Source organism: Sapajus apella, unplaced genomic scaffold (genome assembly GCF_009761245.1).
Source record: "Sapajus apella isolate SASKATOON/1434 unplaced genomic scaffold, GSC_monkey_1.0 scaffold6, whole genome shotgun sequence".
In the NCBI taxonomy this organism is placed as follows: domain Eukaryota; kingdom Metazoa; phylum Chordata; class Mammalia; order Primates; family Cebidae; genus Sapajus; species Sapajus apella.
In genome coordinates this window covers 45,620,979-45,641,681 of record NW_022436946.1, presented here as the reverse complement: position 1 = coordinate 45,641,681, position 20,703 = coordinate 45,620,979, and positions in this window count along the sequence as shown.

Here is a 20,703-nt window from a genome sequence, read left to right as displayed (position 1 = left end):
TCTGATAAAATACATATATGATTTTTAAATGTCCACTCCAACTTGGGATATATCTTTTTTAGCATCTCCAGAGAGATTAAATTTCTGCAGGAATTCCAGCTATACATGTTGACTTATTTCAGAGACTTCTCTACACAGTACATCTATATCATCAATTTTTATCCACTCCCAGGTTTATTTGCTAACAGATTCTAATTAGAATCTTTCACTTTTTGGCCTTATCTGTCATTTGATAAAGACAAGTTGAATAAAAGAAGACTGTGATTATAGTTTTTATATTAACTAATATGGGCTCATTATTTTCTGCCTCCAAACTGTCAGGTACAAAATTTGTTCATGTAACTCTGTAACTTTTAAATTGCTTTGCATTTTGCTTCCTGTCTAGCAGCACCATCTACAACTTTTCTATTGTAGGGTAAATCTTAAGTGATACTGAAATATGTCTAATTCTTTGAATATGCTTTCTCACTCTCCATTGCCCTTTCACAAAATATTCTTTCTGCTTAGAATGCCTTCCACCATTACTCACATGCAATCTTGTTCATTCTTCAGCTGCTGGCTCTGAATGGCTTTCCTTTGTGGGAAAAGCATATTGGTTCATTTTTTTTCTCTGCTCTCCTCATGCTTCTTATATCCGTCCATCATAGGCTTATCAGGTCGAGTTACAATTGCTTTTCAATATACCTCTTTCCCACTGAATTTTAAACTCTTCAGTGATGTGAATTTTTAAAAAAATCTTTATGAGCCCATTATTTTAAACAGTGCTTAGAATCTAGTTGGTGCTTAGTAATGGCAGTTAATTTTAATTTATGTTTTCCTCACTTTAAATTAGCTTTATATTTGCTCACCAATGAGGCTTCGGTAAAGTTGTTTTTAAAATTGCTAAAGTCTGTATTAGGGTTCTCCAGGGAGATAGAATCAGTAGGAGATAGATCGATCGATAGATAAGGGGTAATTTATTAGGGGAATTTATTAAGGAACTATATTATGGAATGGAAGTCTCACGACAGGCCATATTGCAAGCTGAAGACCCTGCAATGCTGGTTGCATAGCTCAGTCTCAGTCTGGAGGTGTCAAAACCAGAGAAGCCAATCATGTAATTCTGAGTCCAAGGCTGAAGGCCTGAGAACCAGAGAGCTGCTGGTATAAGATTTAAAGTCCCAAGGCAGGAGAGCCTGGAGTACTAATGTCTCAGGGGAAGAGAAGAGTTTTTCAGCTCCAGGAAAGAAAGAGAAAAAAAAAAAATCAACTTTTCTCTCCTCCTTTGTTCTACTGGGCCTCCAGCCAATTGAATGGTACCTACTCACATTAAAGGCGGATCTTCCTACTCAGTGCAACTCCCTCTCCAGTCTGCTCTGGAAACACGTTAGCAGAGACACCCAGAAGACCCAGAAGTAATGCTTTGCCATCTCTTTAGGTATTCCTTAATCCACTCAAGTTGACGTCGCAAATTAACCATCACAGTCTTTCAAGCCTGTAGCATTATAACATATATTCTTCTGTGAACCCTTGGTTCAATGACTTTTCCATTATGATAGATCTCCAGGAGATCTATCATGTACTTTGTTTTAATTTTTAAAAATGTATTTCTTAGCCCTCTTTCTGGACACCCTGGAACAAGCTACTTAATCTCACTGTATTTTAGTTTGGACCACTATAAAATAGGGACAATAACAGCATCAACATTGTAGGGTTATTGTGAGGATTAAATAAATTTATATACATAAAGTACTTAAAACAGGGCCTCACATATATATAAATCCCCCTAAAATGCTTCCTAGTATTATTACTACTCTTTCTAGCTGCTTTGTAATCTATTCTCTTTATTCATCCTTGGCGTTATCTCTATAGTACCCAAATAGGATAAAGAGCTGGCAATAGCTCTCAGGAAGGCCAGCCTATCTTGTTTGTAGCAGTTCCTAAAAGTGACCAGCTCCCAGATACCAAGAGTTTTTCAATCTAACTACATCAGACATGGTTTCCTTAAACATTATGTGCTACCAATGATCAGGGACATTTCTTTGAAGCAAAATGGATCCTGAATGTTATAGAAACAATTTATAGGTGATGACAGTTTGCATCTACTTGTACGTAACAGGAATATCTAAATTAAAAGGGAAAAGAAGCCAGGAATTATGAAATCATCATTATTAATATGTAATCTACACCTGTATTATGGACACATCTGTGATCCAGGAACAAAACTTCATGTGGATTTACTAATATCATTACAAGTCCCTTTTATAAAATAAACAGCTCTGTTTCTGCTGGGAATTATGTATTTATAGTCAAGAAGGTAAAGTTGAGATGAAGAGGGAGTGATCTGGCTCGTCTATGAAATATGCCTCCTTGTATGATGTATGATAATGACTGCCTATTGAGATTAAATAGGGTTAACAAGTGCCTAGCGCAATGTTTGACAATTATTATTAAAACATATAGAAAATCTTTAAAAAAAACTGTTGTAAATGCATATATACAATATTTATAAATCACCTTCTGATATATGTATATGAAACTAGAAAATTTATTTTTACCCAGTGTTTTGGTGAAAATTTATTTTTACCCAGTGTTTTTACCCGTCTTTTATAACAGCATCTTATTAGATAATCAAATCTTACAATATAAATTTCTAGAGACAGATTCCTGCTTTAAATTCTGGTGTTAGATGCAGATCATTGAATCTGTATAAGAGATATTATGTCACAGTTTAAGACCAAACAGCCATGATTCTTATGTGATAGGCCTGTATGCATAAATTTAATTTATTGTCTAGTATGCTTCCATGCATTTTCCCCTTTGATTCATTACAATCATTGATAATTATGTTCTATCATTTTCTCTACTCTTTTGACTTTTAAGCTGCAATTACAAATGGATCTTAATGACCACCTTCACTTGTGTCTGCTTCTTTGCCTTTTCATACTAGATCTTTTCCTCAAAATATTGTACTATCAAATTGCATGTTAGGCAGCACCCCCAGGCTTTTTCAATGTGTATACTTGTGACTTGGACAGTGAAAATATAAGACATTTTAAAAAATGAAAGTTTATTTAAAATTCCCAAAACAGGCCAGGCGTGGTGGCTCACCCCTGTAATCCCAGCACTTTGGGAAGCCGAGGCAGGTGGATCACAAGGTCAAGAGATCGAGACCATCCTGGCCAACATGGTGAAACCCCATCTCTACGAAAAAGTACAAAAATTAGCTGGGCGTGGTGGCATCCACCTGTAGTCCCAGCTACTAGGGAGAGTGAGGCAGGAGAATTGCTTGAACCCAGGAGGCAGAGATTGCAGTGAGCCGAGATTGTGTCACTGTACTCCAGCCTGGTGCCTGGTGACAGAGCAAGACTCTGTCTTAAAAAAAAAAAAAAAAAAAAAAAACTCCCCAAACATCAAATTTTACCAGTAATTACTGAAATTTTTGACCTCAACTTTTTGCCTACTCTCTTTTTTACAACGTAAGATAAATGCTTCATGATAATAGTCAATTTATTTCCTCACTGCCAGTTCAGGTTTCTATAACAGTGTCAGTAACATAGTAGGTATTCAATAGATAGTTGTGACAATGTGTTGAATAAGAATGTATATAAATGAAACTTCAAACTAATAAATGTATATAGATAATTTGTATGAAAAAATTACCTGAAATTTGGGAAGAATCTATTCTGTTCTTCCTGCCACAACAATAGTCTACTTATTATAAAAGATGGTTTGGCGGTTTTTCAGTAATATCTTTTGGTATAAATTCTAAGCTTAGTTGCTCCTAATCATTTTATAGTCTGGCTTCCTTTTTTTTTGGGGGGGGGGCTTTTAAACATTATACACAAACAACCTTATTAGAAAAAATCAGCCAACATTTAAGACAATTTTATAAAAACTTGGATTTTTTTATCAAAAAAAACCACCCTGCAGTTTCACCCAGAATTAAATCAATTTGAGGATAGGTAGCATATTTTACAAAAAGTTGTTTTACTGTATTATAAAAGTAATTACGGGAACAATTTTTAAAATGCATTTTTTTCTAAGTAGGCTGAATAATCTTATTTCTTTAAGTCAGGCTTTCTCAGTATTTTATAAATAAACTTCATCTTAATGGGGAAATTATATAATGAATATAGTTTGATCAAAATGCCATCTTACCAATTAATTGTTTTTCATAATATGCATCCACTTCATTATAGCCAAAGAAGTAGAAGTGACGGCAAATATGCAATAAAAACTGAAAGCAAAAGCTATGGAAAGTTCCATGTGGAGTTCAAGTTCTACATGGTCCTGGATAGTATATCATTCATTGTTTTCAGTCCAGTGTATTTATTCCACATGGTGGTTACTCAATGAATCTTTTTTTAATAAATGAAAAATAGTTATTTGTTGGTTGTTCCAATATTTCTTAGTGGACTTCTTTTATAATAGCATCTTATTAGACAATCAAATCTTACAATATAAATTTCTAGAGAAAGATTCTTACTTTAATTTCTGGTGTTAGAAGCAGATCACAGATCACTGAATCTGTATGAGAGATATCATGTCACAATCTAAGACCAAATAGCCAAGCCCTATTCTATTATAGCTGAGAAACAACACATAGAGTGAGACTTCCGTGTTTTCAGCAGAAAAGAAAACAAAAACCAACATATATGCTCCTGAGCACTGTTAAACATTTTTCAGCCCTTTTAATGAATTAATGTTCTTAACTAAATTTGGATTTCAGGAGAAAGTACAGATAGCTGTACTCTCAAAAAAATTAAGCTACATATTATTAAAAACATTAACTGTTTTAAAACACTTTGAGGCAGCATCAGTATCAAAGAACAAAACCTTAATTACTATAAAGACAGTGATTTGATTCTACTGATATTGAAACTGAGTAGGCCCGTTTTAAACTACAATTTGCCAATAAAACTGGTGGTCGCTTCTTTGCCATTCTTTCCCAAACTTTCCTTTCTGTTTTGATTTTAACTTTAGTTTTGGAATTTCTAAACATAAGCCTATTGACAATGTCAGTTTTTAAAAATAGTTATTGTCAAGCATTGTGACACTTGTCTGTATACCATTTCTAGTAGTCCAGAATTTTTTCCTCATATTGAATCTTTAAAAGAAGTGATCCTACAACTAAGTGAAATGCTGATTCAGTGGATGTAAAATGCCTGTCCCAAAGTGACATGTCTGTCACATTAACACAAGCATTGGCTAATAGTAGGCAGGGAGTGGTTTTTTGAAAGAATTGTTTCCAGGTTATTTAATTATACCATGCTGTCAATTTACTATTGCTAGAAAGAAATTAATAGGGAGTGCTCCGTTAACTAAAATTCTATAAAGAGATACAATAGAGTGGAAAATATCAAGTTTTAATTGGTTTCCAGAGGAAGAGTTTTTAGAAAACTGTCAAATTAAAAAAAAAAAAAAAAGGCCACACTGACAGATTTTATTATAGTACGTGACTGTGCCAATCACATGTAATGGAGACTAACATTATGTGTCTGGTAAAATATAATGGTTAGCAGTTATATAGCCTTGGAAATTTTAGTGTAATAGAAATATATTTTCCTAAAAACTGTGTTGAAAATTAGTGTTTTATTTAAAATTTTATATTTGTGAACAAAAATGGAGCTTCCATTACAAGAGCGGGTTTGAAATGTTCCAAATGTGTTTTAAAATATACCATTTTTATCTGTAGTTTGTAATTGTCAAAGGAAGGAAGACAGTTCATTTGATTTTGGGCAAATGGTAAACAAGAATTACCTGTAAAAGTTACCCAAAGATTTCAACGCACATTAATATGTTTAACTTAAAGAAAAATCATTGAGGTGGAAGAAAGTGTTAACAGTAGATTGGAATCAGATTAGTTTTGAATTCATCATCTATGTGGCTAAGGGTGAATAAATTATATGAGCATTAAACAGGGAGTTGAACAATATAAATTGCTAAAATCCTCTGTTTTACATTCTGTGATTATCAAAAGATTAAACTACAAAAGACGTACCAGTAAGATTATTTGTTTCCTCAAGTTAATCTATTCTTGCCATATTAAATTATTATTTGAGAATATACATTTATACAAGTGGTAAAAAATATTATTTTCCATTTATTGGTAGATCAGAATGGTTAAAAAAAACAACTATTTTCTTCTCTATGATAATTAAAACTTAAATTTCTATAATCTGTGGCATTTTATTTCTCCCTTCATTTTTAGCTCCTTCACTTCTACTCTATTACCTGATGCTAGCATTTCCCTCCTTCCCTCACTCCCTCCCTCTCTCCTTCCCCTGTCTTTACCTAGCTCCTTCCTGCCTTTATTCCTTCTTCTTTTCTTTCTGGGAGCCAGGGCTGGGCACTCACCATTTGCCAACTTTAGCGACTTTTCTACTTTTGTCAATTTTATTATTCATGTTCACATGCTCCCTTTTCATTCTTTCACAATCTTACTCATTCAGAGAGGCTGAGCAGCCGGCTAAGTTTGGGCTGAAGTAGGCCTCGTGCTTGGGAAAGTCCTAGTTCAAGCTCTGTGTTCACATGAAGATTTTTAGAACACTGTGAACTAGGTTCTAACCCAGTCAATGATAAAATGATCAATACCTTTTTGAGCATCTCACAGGGAATTCTGTGTCTTAGTTAGGGCAAAATCTCACAATTCCAATGTATTCACCCCCAGATTCTACCGTATTTCTATAGTTGACTATCACTTTAACAACAGCATCAGAAACCCACTATTATATGTAAAATGCTGTTGTGTGATTAATATATTCCTACATACTGAGTAGTGGTTTAATAAACTTAACATTTAGATAAGTTTATACAATGTTGTGATCAGTTTTATGTTAATCTGGATTTTAGCTTCTTCATAGATTTATCCTTGCTATTATTCTAGTTGATCAAGTTGTATTTGACATTTTCATATATTTATAATAAAATAGTAATGGTAATATTTTTCAGATATTGTGAATTCTGAAGTATTTTATAAATTTTCCTAAGAAACATTGTTTCATTTAGCATAATTTTAGTGGTACTGAAGGCATATTATACATTTAATAACATTTATTTTAAAAGGAAATAGTATTCTTCATACTTATTAACTATGCTTTATTACCTATGCTTACTTCCTTTATGTTCCAATAAAGAAAATTAACTTTATTACAAATTAAGGAGAAAATAATTTGAATAGGAGAATGAAATAAATACTATCTAAAATTTGTGACTAAAAAGATGAAAAATTTGTTCTAAGACAGTATATTTAATGTAAAAATGAGATAACTAGGGGATAAAAGAATAACCAAAAGCAAGTTTTTAATGTTTTTATTGCTAAAACTAGTAGCATTACATGCTATTCATTTTTGAGTCAAATGGCTCAGATTAGTTTCCAAACCTAATTCCCATAAAATGGTTCAATGAAATTAATTAACCTATTCATTTTAATGGGAATACACTCATAATGACTTCATGAAGTCATTATGGATGAATGACTAACATCTTACTCTGTTTAATGTTTTAACGTCTACTAATACAATAAATATTTTGTGCTCATGGAATATAAATAAATATATAAAATATGTCTATGTCTTATATAAGTGGATAGAATTTTCATCAGTTTTGATTTCTATGAGCATGTTATAGATGCAATAAAACATATTCTTTTGAGTACTTCTAAAATAGCTCACTTATAGTAATGCCATCTTAGAGTTATTTGGAATCCATATACACATTACTATTTTTAGTAAATCATAGACTATAATATAGCATCATGATGCTATAACCACTATATCATTGTGCATGTATACTATATCACTATATCATGACCACTATAGAATGCTTTCTCCAAGGAAAAAGCACCTACCATGTATATAGGACATCATGATATCTCATATATAGATACTATTGAATGAAGGAGTAGTATAGCTGAATCAAATCCACTGTTTCTTGTGTACCATGATAGCATTCTGGATCTGGTTCTGGTAATAAACATGTATAAAAGCAATCCACACTAATAATGGGTTTCAGTTTGGGGAGGAGAAGAAGGTTTCATAATTTCTCAAAATTTCAGAATATAGTGAGAACTATTTCGCTTGTGTATCCAAGTTTCCTTAGGATTTACACATTTTTTTCTACAGAACTTTTTAGAAAAGAAGAAAAGTGTGCCAGCTAAAAATCCACATGAGAATAAACAAACTAGATAATTTAGGACTTGGTATAGAGAAAGGAATTTGATACTAAACTTCCTGAGAAAAAACTGGTAATAGCAATGTAGCATTTTGTTGTCTTAAATATTGGCAATGCAGACTTATGTCTGCCTTTCTAAGACATTTGATTTTTTATGTAAATTTGCAAGCTTGAATAATACAATGAATATATACATAATTGGTATCATTATTAAAATGCAATATGGCAGTATTTAGATACAGTAGCATTATTTGTGGTATATATATAAAAATGTATATATAATACTATACAATTGTATCATAATTAAATATTTTTCTATAGGATTTCCAATATTAAGTGGGATATGTTAACATTCTTCACATGATTTGCCTTCAAGACAAGAGAGAGTTTCAGAGCAATCCCTCTGGTAACGAGTATTTGTAGTTGAGGTATGTTTTCCTGAGAATATAATTAGAAGAGATAGAACATTAGAAACACATGCATAGTGGCCATGCTCAGTTATAGCTCAAATGTATAAAACTACCCTTTTTGCATTTTAATAACATATGTAAAACAATACCAATTATATCATAGAAAATGGAAGACCTTTCTTCCTAAGCCTTTGAAAGACATAATCCTAGGTAATTTTTATTTACAAACATAGCAGTTGCTATGTTTGTAAATAAAAGAATAAATATCAATCAATAAATGTACTTGGGAAGGCACAGTTTCATGTGTGTGCATGCATTAGTCTTCATAAAATATTAAATTATATAATAAAGGAATAACTTCATTTCAACCCTATGCATTTGGATTTTCACATATTATATTTATTCAGAATATAATGTAAAACATCTTTTGAGATGGAATTATTAAAACTTGGTGAGAAAAATACTTTAAACATTTTGCAATATTAAAGGAGCCATCAGTGAATGGGCATACATTTAGAAGTTTATTTAGGTGCTTCATCATGTCTTCAGCTCTTACTTTAGATAATGTCCTTTGCTATGAGGTTCAAGGTAAAATAGCATTGTGTTCTGTGCTATGTCTCCTCTGAGAAGGTCACAGATGGGTTAAATAAAGAATTTTCAAAAAATGTAAGAAAGTGTTATGATTCATTTAAAGGAGAAGGTATTAGCCCTTTGAAAGGTAATTTTTACCCTTTTGAGAGAAGAGTGTAGAATAAAGATTGTTTCATATTTTAATTTCTGCTATGTAAACTTCTTCAACAAATTGTGACTGTGATTTTGTTGTTGTTGCTATTGTGGTTTGTCTGTTTGGGAATACTGATAACTCTCACCTGACACCCCCAGCTTGCTGTCTGCTATGCAGACATAATTGGGGCATACAGCTTACAGTGCAGAGGCATCTGGAAGCCATCATTCTGTGATGGACGCCTTAATGACAAGAAACTTCCTCCCACCATCCCTATACTTACGCAATTACAGTGTAGATGTTGCCACCCATCAGCAGCACTCAGAGGGTCTGAGACTTTCCTAACGTGGGACAAAGACAACCAACACTCTTGTCTTTGTAAGACCTACCTCATTTCTCCTTCCTAGAAATCCATTCCTCAGGGCTTACTTAACACATTGCTGATAGGGTTCTCCACAAAGCACTCCATCTTTTAGTGTCTAAGGAGAGAAAAAGAGAAACAGTTGTAAAGACTTCAAATGGAAAAATGAACTCACATAGAGATAGGACTCTTCAGCTGAAGTGACCAGGAAGACAGCCTCTAGGAATTTGAAGATGCCTGCGCCTCTCATGGAGTTTTCTCATGACTATAGGGTGGAATATGGAGCTCATCTTTTCTATCCATGAGATGCAACACTACTCTGGCAGACATCTACAGTTAAAATGAACAATACTTTCAATAATATAAAAATTTGCCTTTTTTAATCTTTGGAGTTTACCTTTCTGAAATTTAAATTTCTATTGTTTGAAAAATGAAACTGACAGAGAAGAGAAAGACAAGCTTCTGCAGGAAAGAAATGCCTGTAACAAAGTATGTGAAATATCTCATGAAGACAGGAGCCCCTTCTGGAACTTTTCCCTTTCATTTTATTTAAAGATTTATGAAAAAAATTGGGTAAGACTATTTACCATATAGTAGATAACTAAAAGAATATGAGAAAATAGGTCACTTCATAGAGCAGTCCAGGCTTTTAAAGTTTAAGTTTAGTAATGTCACCAACACCATTACTATTACGCTCCCTTTTTCTGGGAGACCTGCAGTTCATGAGGTGTTTGTGATGCACTATTCTTTTCAACAATATGTGGCCATTAGGTTCCTGTCAGGGTGATGTAGGGGAAATCTTTCCAGAGTTGCTTTGTTTTATACAACAGTGGTTGTCTTCTCTATACTATCTCTCTGTCAGTGAGAAGCAGTGAGATAAGAATCAACTACAAAAGGAATCTGATCATAAATTCTGAATTTATTGATAATATCTGAGCAACACAGATACTCTTTATAATGGATCTGGGCACAATGTGTGTAGCTGATAGCCTCCCTCTGAGTTACAGCCAGAGGCAATAAATCCAATATCTTTGAGTTTTATAGATTCCTCCTGAATAATTTCTATATAAATGATGCCCTGAATGTACTATGTTTACTTACCTGAAACTAATTTAAGCTTTAGATTTCAATAGTGTCTATCTTTTATTACTGAACAAGGATAAAAAGAGGAGCAGGGAATGTAGTTGTAGACATATGCTTCTGAGTGAAAACTGCCTAACAGATTTCTCGTCCACAACTTGGTCTAGCAGAAAGCATCCTGCATTTTGGTCAGTTGGCAAGCAAAATCAGAATGAAACCACTTTCTCTCTCAAATGCTGATTTAGGAGAACTGAAGGTAGTCTCCCAGGGCATATATTTTTTAGGAACTCTCAGGAATATATCCACAGATGGAACACAAACCTATAGCCAAAATTTCTCCTAAAATTTATATAGGATTTTACAGCCTGGGCAACATGACAAAACCCCATCTCTACACAAAATGAAAAATTAGCCCATTGTGGTGGCTCACGCCTGTGTTTCCAGCTACTTAGAAACTGAAATGGGAGGATCACCTGAGCCCAGGAAGGTCGAGGCTGCAGTGATCTGTAATCCTCCCATCTCAGCCTTCCAAGTAGCTGCATCCACAGGTGTGCGTACTATAAGACAGTGTACATTCCATCTCTCTCTTTCTAAATATATCTATGTGTATAGATGTATGTATATGCATACATCTATACACATAAGTATATGAATATATACACACATCTCTCTCTATATATATATATATATATATATATATATATATATATATATATATATATATATATATGTAGATAGATAGATCGATATAGTGATTTGAAACTTAATGGCAGTGGTGGCTGCACCACAGCCATGAGGACTCTAAGACAGTATACAAGTAGATGCATCCACAGGTGTGAGGACTATAAGACAGTGTACATTCCATCTCTCTGTTTCTAAAAATGTATATGTATAGATGTATGTATATGCATATATACATATGTACACATGTATATGTGTATATGTATGTATATGCATGTATATATGTATATACATATACATATCTCTGTATATATATAGATATATATAGAGAGAGACAGATATATATAGATCTATATATATATAGATAGATCTCTCTATATAGAGATATATAGATATACATATGTCTATATATATATATTTCTATCTATATAGCTATATATCTATATATAGAGAGATATATCTATATAGATATATAGATATATAGATATAGATATCTCTATATATAGAGAGATTTACATATATATATATATATATAGAGAGAGAGATATCTCGATATATATATATATTGAGAGAGAGAAGGTGATTTGAAACTTGATGGCAGTGGTGGCAAAATATTGTGATGTTTAAAGTTTCTATTTTGTGAAAAAAAGTTAGTGCTGATAGGTTTTCAATAATGTAAATGTGAAGTTACTTCTCTACAAGAAGGACTTAGTCCTGGACAAGGTAAATAGAAAGCAGAAATTGAATCTAATTGGAACTATTTGCAAGTGAGAACTATCTTAAAAGTTGTGTAAATCTGGCAAAGCGCCTATTGCTGGTACTCTGGAATCTCCTTGAAGAGTTTAGATGTTGGCCAGAACAGGAGGGAAACTCGGCCTTACCTGTGAATAGCAAAAAAGTCTAAAGAAAAGTGCCAGATGTGGCTGAGCAAAGAGCATGATTAGTGCTCTGATTCTTCGTCTTTAAAGTGTGAAGGACACTTGTTAATAAGAAAAAAATGATAATCCTCATAGGCTGTTGTGCTTAGTATCTACAAATAGAAAAAAAAATTACTGTTCATTCAATTATGCATTTAAATGAAATTTTTATTCCTCATAAGACTTGTACATATTCACAAAATAGGAGTGTAACCTTATAATCTAGTCCCTCCAAGTCTCAAAACTCTACAGTTACAAACGAGGTTATATTAACAGCATGAAGTTGTGCTTCTTTGATTTACTCTGATTTATTCTTCATATTCCACAATCTCATTTCCTAGTCTCACTCAATCTTTTTCTAATTCAGGTGTTTCAGAGAATTTTGGTGATTTTCTCACATTCAGGCACAAACAGCCCTCCCACGTTCTTCCACTCTAGTGCCCTAATTAATGCCTGCCTCTGCTAAAGAAGCCATTTGGCAGTGACTGCCTGGTGCAATTTCTGCAATAACTTTCAGACTCAGAGGCATCAGTAGCATTTTGGTTAGGGATCACCAAAGAAGATGATAGATGTGCTGACCACTGTGCAGCTGAGTAAATCAATGGCCAGCAGATAGCTTCCTAGTTCTAAATGAAACCTGGTCTTTATTGGAAGCATTTGGCTCGGGTGGCCTTTTCAGGGGTGCAGAGTTTATCCTGTCATGCCACAGGATGGCATGCTCCTTAATTCCTAGTAGCACTTTCTAGGAGGCTAACCACATTGTTGGCCTTCTTCCCAGAAGCTCTGTGTGTGTGTGTGTGTGTGTGTTTATATGGTTTAAACAAACATTACCATTGGCTTTATAAGTACAATGCATTTTTATTTGTTTGATGATTTTTGTTTTTGTCTAGAGTAGGTTTGAGAATAACTTAGCCTAATTTAAGATTCAATATGTGACATCCCCTGATTTTCCATATTGTCTAATTTTATACACTATGTATAGTACCTGGGGAAAATGTGATGATAACTATTTGCAAGAAAAGATGGACAAGAAGCCAAAAGGTAGAAACAACCAAAACGTCCGTCAATGTATAAATAAGCACAACGTTGTATGTCTAGAAGATGAAATACTATTCCGGCATAAAAAGGTAGAAGTGCTGATACATGCTACTAGGTGAATGAACCTCAAAAGCATAATGCTAGGTGAAACAAGCCAAACTCAAAAGGTAACATGTTATAGGATTCCATGTATATAAAAATATTCAGAATAGGTAAGTCCACAGAGACAGGAAGCAGATTCTTAATTTGCTGGGGACCAGGGAAAGAGAGGCTGAAGGATAAATGACTACCTAATGGGTACAGAGTTTTCTTTTGGAGTGATTTGAAATTTGATAGAGGAGGTGGTGGCAAAATTATTGTGAATTTACTAAGTGCCACTGAAAGCTGAAATGCAAAATGATTAGTTTTAGGTTATATGAATTTTAACTTAATAAAATATTAAATCACAAAAAGATTGATAGGATATTTCCATTTGTTTTTAAAATAATAGGTCATTTTTCTAAAGTTATTCCTGTAATAAATTTTGTAATACAATAATTGTGGTACACAAGAATCTCAGCTAAAATTATTTATCTATAAAGATAGTATGTAAGATATTCTTAGAGGAGCCAGTCTTTTCAGCATCCCAAATCTGAAAATTCAAAATTCCAAATGATCCAATAAACATTTTTGTGACTTTGTGGGTCATGTTAGCACTCAAAAAGTTTCAGATTTTGGAGCATTTTGGATTTCAGATTTTTGGAATAGGGATATTCAACTTGTAGCATCAAATAGCACTAACAACTACAATAGTGAATAAGCATAATATTCTAGGTTTTCAATTAGACCAACCTTTCTAATAACCTATCACATACTTTAAAATAACTTGTTGCCTAATTTTGTTGTTAAAAGCCCTGCATCATTGAGATTCTTGCTTGTACTGCCAACTACATTGCTTATCAAACTTTGTTCAAATCATGTATTTGGCCACACATGTGAAAGGATATGTTAACAATAGTTAAATAGACAGATTGAGATTTGGAACATGGAAAAACTACTAAAAAAAATTTCCCCTGTTGTCTGAGTATTAGATGCAGTTGGTCACTCTATTGAGCAGGGTAGTCCTTTGAAGCAGTATTGCCTACCACCCTGACCTCACTGTCATATCTTGCAGAAATAAGTAAATTCTCTTTGGTACTTGATTAATGATAATTTATACCAGTTATGGCATCTTATACTTCAACCTCAGCTCAATACTTTTAAAAAGTCACTGTAAAAGTATGTGTCTTCAGTTGAATCAGATGTAAAATTTGTACCTTAATCAAAATTTGATAGCCCTCTAAGGCAGCGTACACTCCATCTCTATTATTCTCCTGTATTCTCATGCAGGGCACTCCCTTCTGTTAATTGAAGGCTTTGGGATTTGACATATAATTTTGGCCCACATCAGAGTTACTATAATGCTCATGTTAAAGACCCATAATACTACCTAGCCTGACTTTGCCTTCCTTTTTAAATTAGTTTTAGTTCACCTCCACTTCCTCTCAGCAACTGCTCACAAAGCAGGCATATCATCCATCACTTCCCATTTCCTTGATACACCAATTCTTCTTTCATGTTTGCATAGATTTTTTTGGGCTTATCATAATCTAGAGAGATTCCCTGTTTTATTTTTAAACTTAACAAAAATAGATGTTCAATTATAATTGTATAATAAAATTTGGAGATTCCAGAAGAGTTACATCAGCACAGCACAGTGCAGTGAACTGGAGGGGCAGGCTCCATAAAGGCTTACAGAGATATAAGAGACTATGAGTCATATACAATGATTTATATGGCATATACATTTATAGATGTTATACATTTGTATATAAGTTAAATCATACATTTGAATATAAGTTAAATCTATAAATGATTTCAATTAATTATAATTGATTTAAAATGGGAATGGGAAACATTTTATAACCTTCAGCATAACTTTACTAATGTCATCCTTTGCTTCTAAATTTTTCTCATCTTTCAACAGTTCACAACCTCTTGCTTACCAAAACCTCAACCAAGAGCATCTTTGTGCTCCTCCCATGTCTCCATTATTAGATTGTTATTAGGTGGATTTAGCCAATGTCACTGGTCAAATCTGCTACCTTCTTCCTGTCTCTAATTCTTATTTCCTATCACATATAACTGTGTTACTGCATGGCAAAAAGGAAGACTGAGAAAAATCAAGGGAAGAGAAGGAACATTCACATGTTAATTATGCTGCAATCAAATTTAGAATCTTCAAATTTAAAATCATCACTGAGGCTGCCTGTGGTGGCTCATGCCTGTAATCCCAGCACTTTGGGAGACTGAGGCAGGCAGATCACCTGAGGTCGGGAGTTCAAGACCAGCCTGACCAACATGAAGAAAGCTTGTCTCTACTAAAAATCAACCGGACATGGTGGTGCATGCCTGTAATCCCAGCTACCTGGGAGGCTGAGGCAGGAGAATCACTTGAACCCCAGAGGCGGAGGATGCAGTGAGCTGAAATCATGTCATTGCACTCCAGCCTGGGCAATAAGAATGAAACTCCATCTCAAAAGAAAACATCATCACTTAAAATGCAAACTCATAATGATTATTTAAAAAATCCAAATAGCTACAAAAAACATAAGTATTAATTAGAGCTCTTGATTATTAAAGATACAAGAAATTCATGTCTAACTACCTTTGGCAAAATGGGGAACTCATAGAATGATACTAAGGTGTCTCATTTAATACCTGGAAAGATAAAGTCATGGAGAGCCAAGATTTAGTAGATTTCCAATATAGAGTTTATTTATCATAATCTCTTTCTTTCCCTCCCGTATCTCAACCCTAACCCCAGCTAACCATTTATGCTTTTTCCTGTCTGTATGTTGACTATATTTTATTGTTGCAAAGTGTATTACTCTATTAACCAAAGAGTATTGTTGTCAACATCCCGCATGTTTCAATTTTTGCAATTCTCAATACAAAATAAGAAGAACTCACTGGTGTGTGTGCTTCCCATGTCCAAAGTTTAAAAAAAAAAAAAAAAAAAAAAAAAAAACAGAGGAAGAAAAAAAGCCCTGTGTAGCCAAGTTTGAACCAGATCCACACCCCATCATATATCAATAGTGGTAAGAGGGGAGGAGACCTAAAAATATCATGGCACTCTTAGGTAAACTCATGGATGGGCTAAAGAGAATAGCACTTCCCAGATTAAGGGAGAATATTTCTATCATTATGTTCCCAATCAAACCTAAATGCAAAAAGAGCACATGCACAAACATATTAAAATGTGATTTTTTAGTTGCTATTTTATATTTTCAGAAATGAATAGGAACAGCATGTTCTATTTTTATGGTATAATTAATATTTGGAGTTCTCATTCACAAAGTACTGAAAGAAGTCACATCAGATTAAAGAAATGCATAATGGCCAATTATTTGTTTGCTAATTATACTTTAGGGCATAAATTATGTTAGATGGTTCAGTACAGTGATTGTTCATAAGTAAATAAAACCACATTAAGAAAATGAATTATTACCATATTTTATTTTCTACCCTCTTTTTGGCTTATCTCACTTAATGAAGGATTTTTCAGGGAAATAATTCCTATAATCCTACAGGATATTCTATTGCTATGGTTTAATGTTCTTATTTATTACAATTGTCACTAAATTTATATATATTGAAAGTTTCACATAGGTAATCAAAACATTAAAAAAATTTCCCCATCAGATATATTCTAAAATTTAATACATTTCAAATGAAAATTTTGGGCTAAATATTAAAAATATTATTGAAGTTGAGACAGATCAAGTATTGTTATGGGGAAAAGATTACATCACTGCAATACTTTGAAAGTAACCCTTTAGCAACAACAGCACAGGGCATGAAGTTCTCATTGTTCTCCAGTGAGCATCTAATGATTATTCCTAGCTAATTATCCACATTAGATACAGAATAGGTCAATATAATACCAAATAATTTATAATTTTAACTTCCCAATCTTTCATATATGTTTTTTCTTTTAAGTTGGTAAGCTTTTACATATCAAAAGAGAACTCTACCTGTGCTTAATGAGTCTGACTCTTTTTCAAGATAAATATTAGAGTATTCCTTTTGGTAGCCTCATGTCATCATCATAGGAAATATTTTATAATTTCAACAAGTGGTTTTGAAAAACAAAGTAGAATTGTCTACTTAGTAGAGTAAAACCTGGTCTGATTATAATTTTGTCTACTACATTAGCCAACAATTCTGAACCTGTACTGTATAATAACATGTTCAAAATTAAGATATTCATGCACTTTAGATTTCTAAAGTGCAGGTGAATTATCAGTGATTAAAGCATATTTAGAACAGAGGCCTTGAAAGTAATGCCACACATCTACAACTGTGTGATCTTTGACAAACCTGACAAAAGCAATGAGGAAAGAATTTCCTATTTAATAAATGGTGTTGGGAAAACTGGCTAGCCGTGTGCAGAAAGCTGAAACTAGAAACCTTTCTTACACCTTATACAAAAATTAACTCAAGATGGATTAAAGATTCAAATGTAAAATCCAAAAGCATAAAAACCCTAGAAGAAAGCCTAGGCAATACCATTCAGGACATAGGCATAGGCAAGTATTTCATGAATAAAATACCAAAAGCAATGGCAACAAAAGCCAAAATAGACAGATGGGATCTAATTAAACTAAAGAGCTTTGCACAGCAAAAGAAACAATCATTAGAGTAAACTGACAACCAACAGAATGGGAATACATTTTTGCAAGCTATCCATCTGACTAAGTGCTAATATCCAGAATCTACCAAGAATTAAAACAAATATACAAGAAAAAAGTAAACCCATCAAAAAGTGGGCAAAAGATATGAACAGTCACTTTTCAAAAGAAGACATTTATGTGGCCAACGAACATATGAAAAAAATGCTCATCATCACTGGTCATTAGAAAAATGCAAATCAAAACCACATTGAGATACCATCTTACGTGAGTTCAAATGGTGATCATTAAAAAACCTGGAGACAAGCATGCTGGAGACGATGTGAAGAAATAGGAATGCTTTACACTGTTGGTGGGAGTGTAAATTAGTTCAACGATTGTGGAAGACAGTGTGGCAATTCCTCAAGGATCTAGAAATAGAAACACTATTTGAGTCAGTAATCCCATTACTGGATATACAACCAAAGGATTATAAATCTTTCTATTATAAAGACAATGCACACATATGTTCATTGTGGAAGTGTTTACAATAGCAAAGACTTCGAATCAATCCAAATGCCCATCAAAGATAGACTGGATTAAAAAAATGTAGCACATATACACCATGGACTACTATGAAGCCATAAAAAAGGATGAGTTCATGTCCTTTGCAGGGATATGGATAAAGTTGGAAACCATCATTCTCAGTAAACTGACACAGAACAGAAAACCAAACACTGCATGTTCTCACTCATAAGTGGCTGTTGAACAATGAGAACGCATGGACACAGGGAGTAGAGCATCACACACTGGGGTCTGTTGGAGGGTGGGGGGCTAGAGAAGGGATAGCAGGGTGTGGGAAGATTGAGGAGGGATACCATCGGGAGAAATACCTAATGTAGGTGATGGGGTTATGGAAGCAGCAAGCAAGTATGGCATATGTATGCCTATGTAACAATCCTGCAAGATCTGCACATGTACCCCAGAACTTATAAATAAATAAAGTACTATATATTTATTCCATGGAATACCACTCAGCCATAAAGAAGAATGAAATTATATATTTTACAGCAACGTTTATAGTACATTTAATATGGAGGTAAAATAAAATGTATTTTATTGATTTTTAAAAAATTTTCCCATTTCCCTCTCTGTCTTTTATTATTTCTCTATTTAAATCAATATGTGTTGGGGGAGGTGGTAGCCTCTAGAATAAGAGTATTGTTAGAAATCTTTTTGTTGAATTAGAATTTTATGTCACATCATATAGAAAACACAACTCAAAGTAGATTAAAGACCTAAATTTATGAACTAAGGCTATAGAACTACTAGAACAAAACGTAGGGGAAAGTCTCCATGACAGTGATATGGGCAATAATTTCTTTTGGATGTAATCCCAAAAGGATAAGCAACAATATAAAAAATACACAAGTATGATGACATAAAACTAAAAAGCTTCGGCATAGCCAGCAAAACAATCGAGTGAAGAGATAACCTATTGGTTGATAGAAAATATTTGCAAACCATGCATTTGATAAGGAGTTAATACCCAAAATAGATAAGTAACTCAAACAACTCACTCTTAAGAAAACAATTAAAAAATGATCAGAGTATCTCAACATCTTTTGAGTATCTGATTTCTCAAAAGATGGCATGCAAATGGGCAACAGGTAGAGAAAAAAATGCTAAAATCACTAATCACTGGAGAAATGCAATTTAAAGTCACAGTGAGATATCACCTCACACCGATTTTGAATAATGACATCATAATGACGAAAGATATGTTTTGATGAGGATGTGGAGATAAGGCAACTCCCATACACTGCTGGGAGTGTAAATTAGTACAGCTGTTATGGAGGGTCCTCAACAAATTGACAGTAGAGACTTCAAATAATCCAGGAACCCCTCTGCTATGTATATAGCCAAAATACATGAATTGTAGCATTGTAGCTACAATAACATTGTAGCATTATTCACAATAGCCAAGATACGGAATTAAGAATGGATGTATAAATGGATAAAGAAAATATGGTATATATACCAACTATTCAGCTTTGAAAAAAAAAGAAGGAATTCCTGTCATTTGCAACAACATATCCTAGAGGGCATTATGTCAAGTGAGGTTAAGTCAGACACTGAAAAACAAATGCCACATATTTTCACTCATATGTGGATTCTAAAAAAGCTGAACTCATAGAAATAGAGAATTGAATGGTGATTCCCAGGGGATAGGAAGCAGGGAAAGGCAGGATTGGAGAGATGATGCTCAAAGAATTTTCAAAGAATCTAAATTTTATTTAGATAAGAGGAGTAAGCTAAAGAGATCTGTTGCGTGATATGTTGATTGTAGTTAATAACAATGTATTGTATTCTTGAAATTAATGGAAGAGTACATATTAAATTTTCTCACTTCAAAATTGACAACAATATGAGAAAATGCATATATGAATGATATCAATTTAGCCATTCAACAACTTATATATATTTCAAAACATATACATGATACATATATAAAATTTTTATCAATTTTAAAAGTAGCCCTCTTTCTTTTTAAAACTTATTGTACTTTAAGATCTGGGATACATGTGCAGAACATGCAGGTTTGTTACATAGGTATACATATGCCATAGTGGTTTGCTGCACCCAT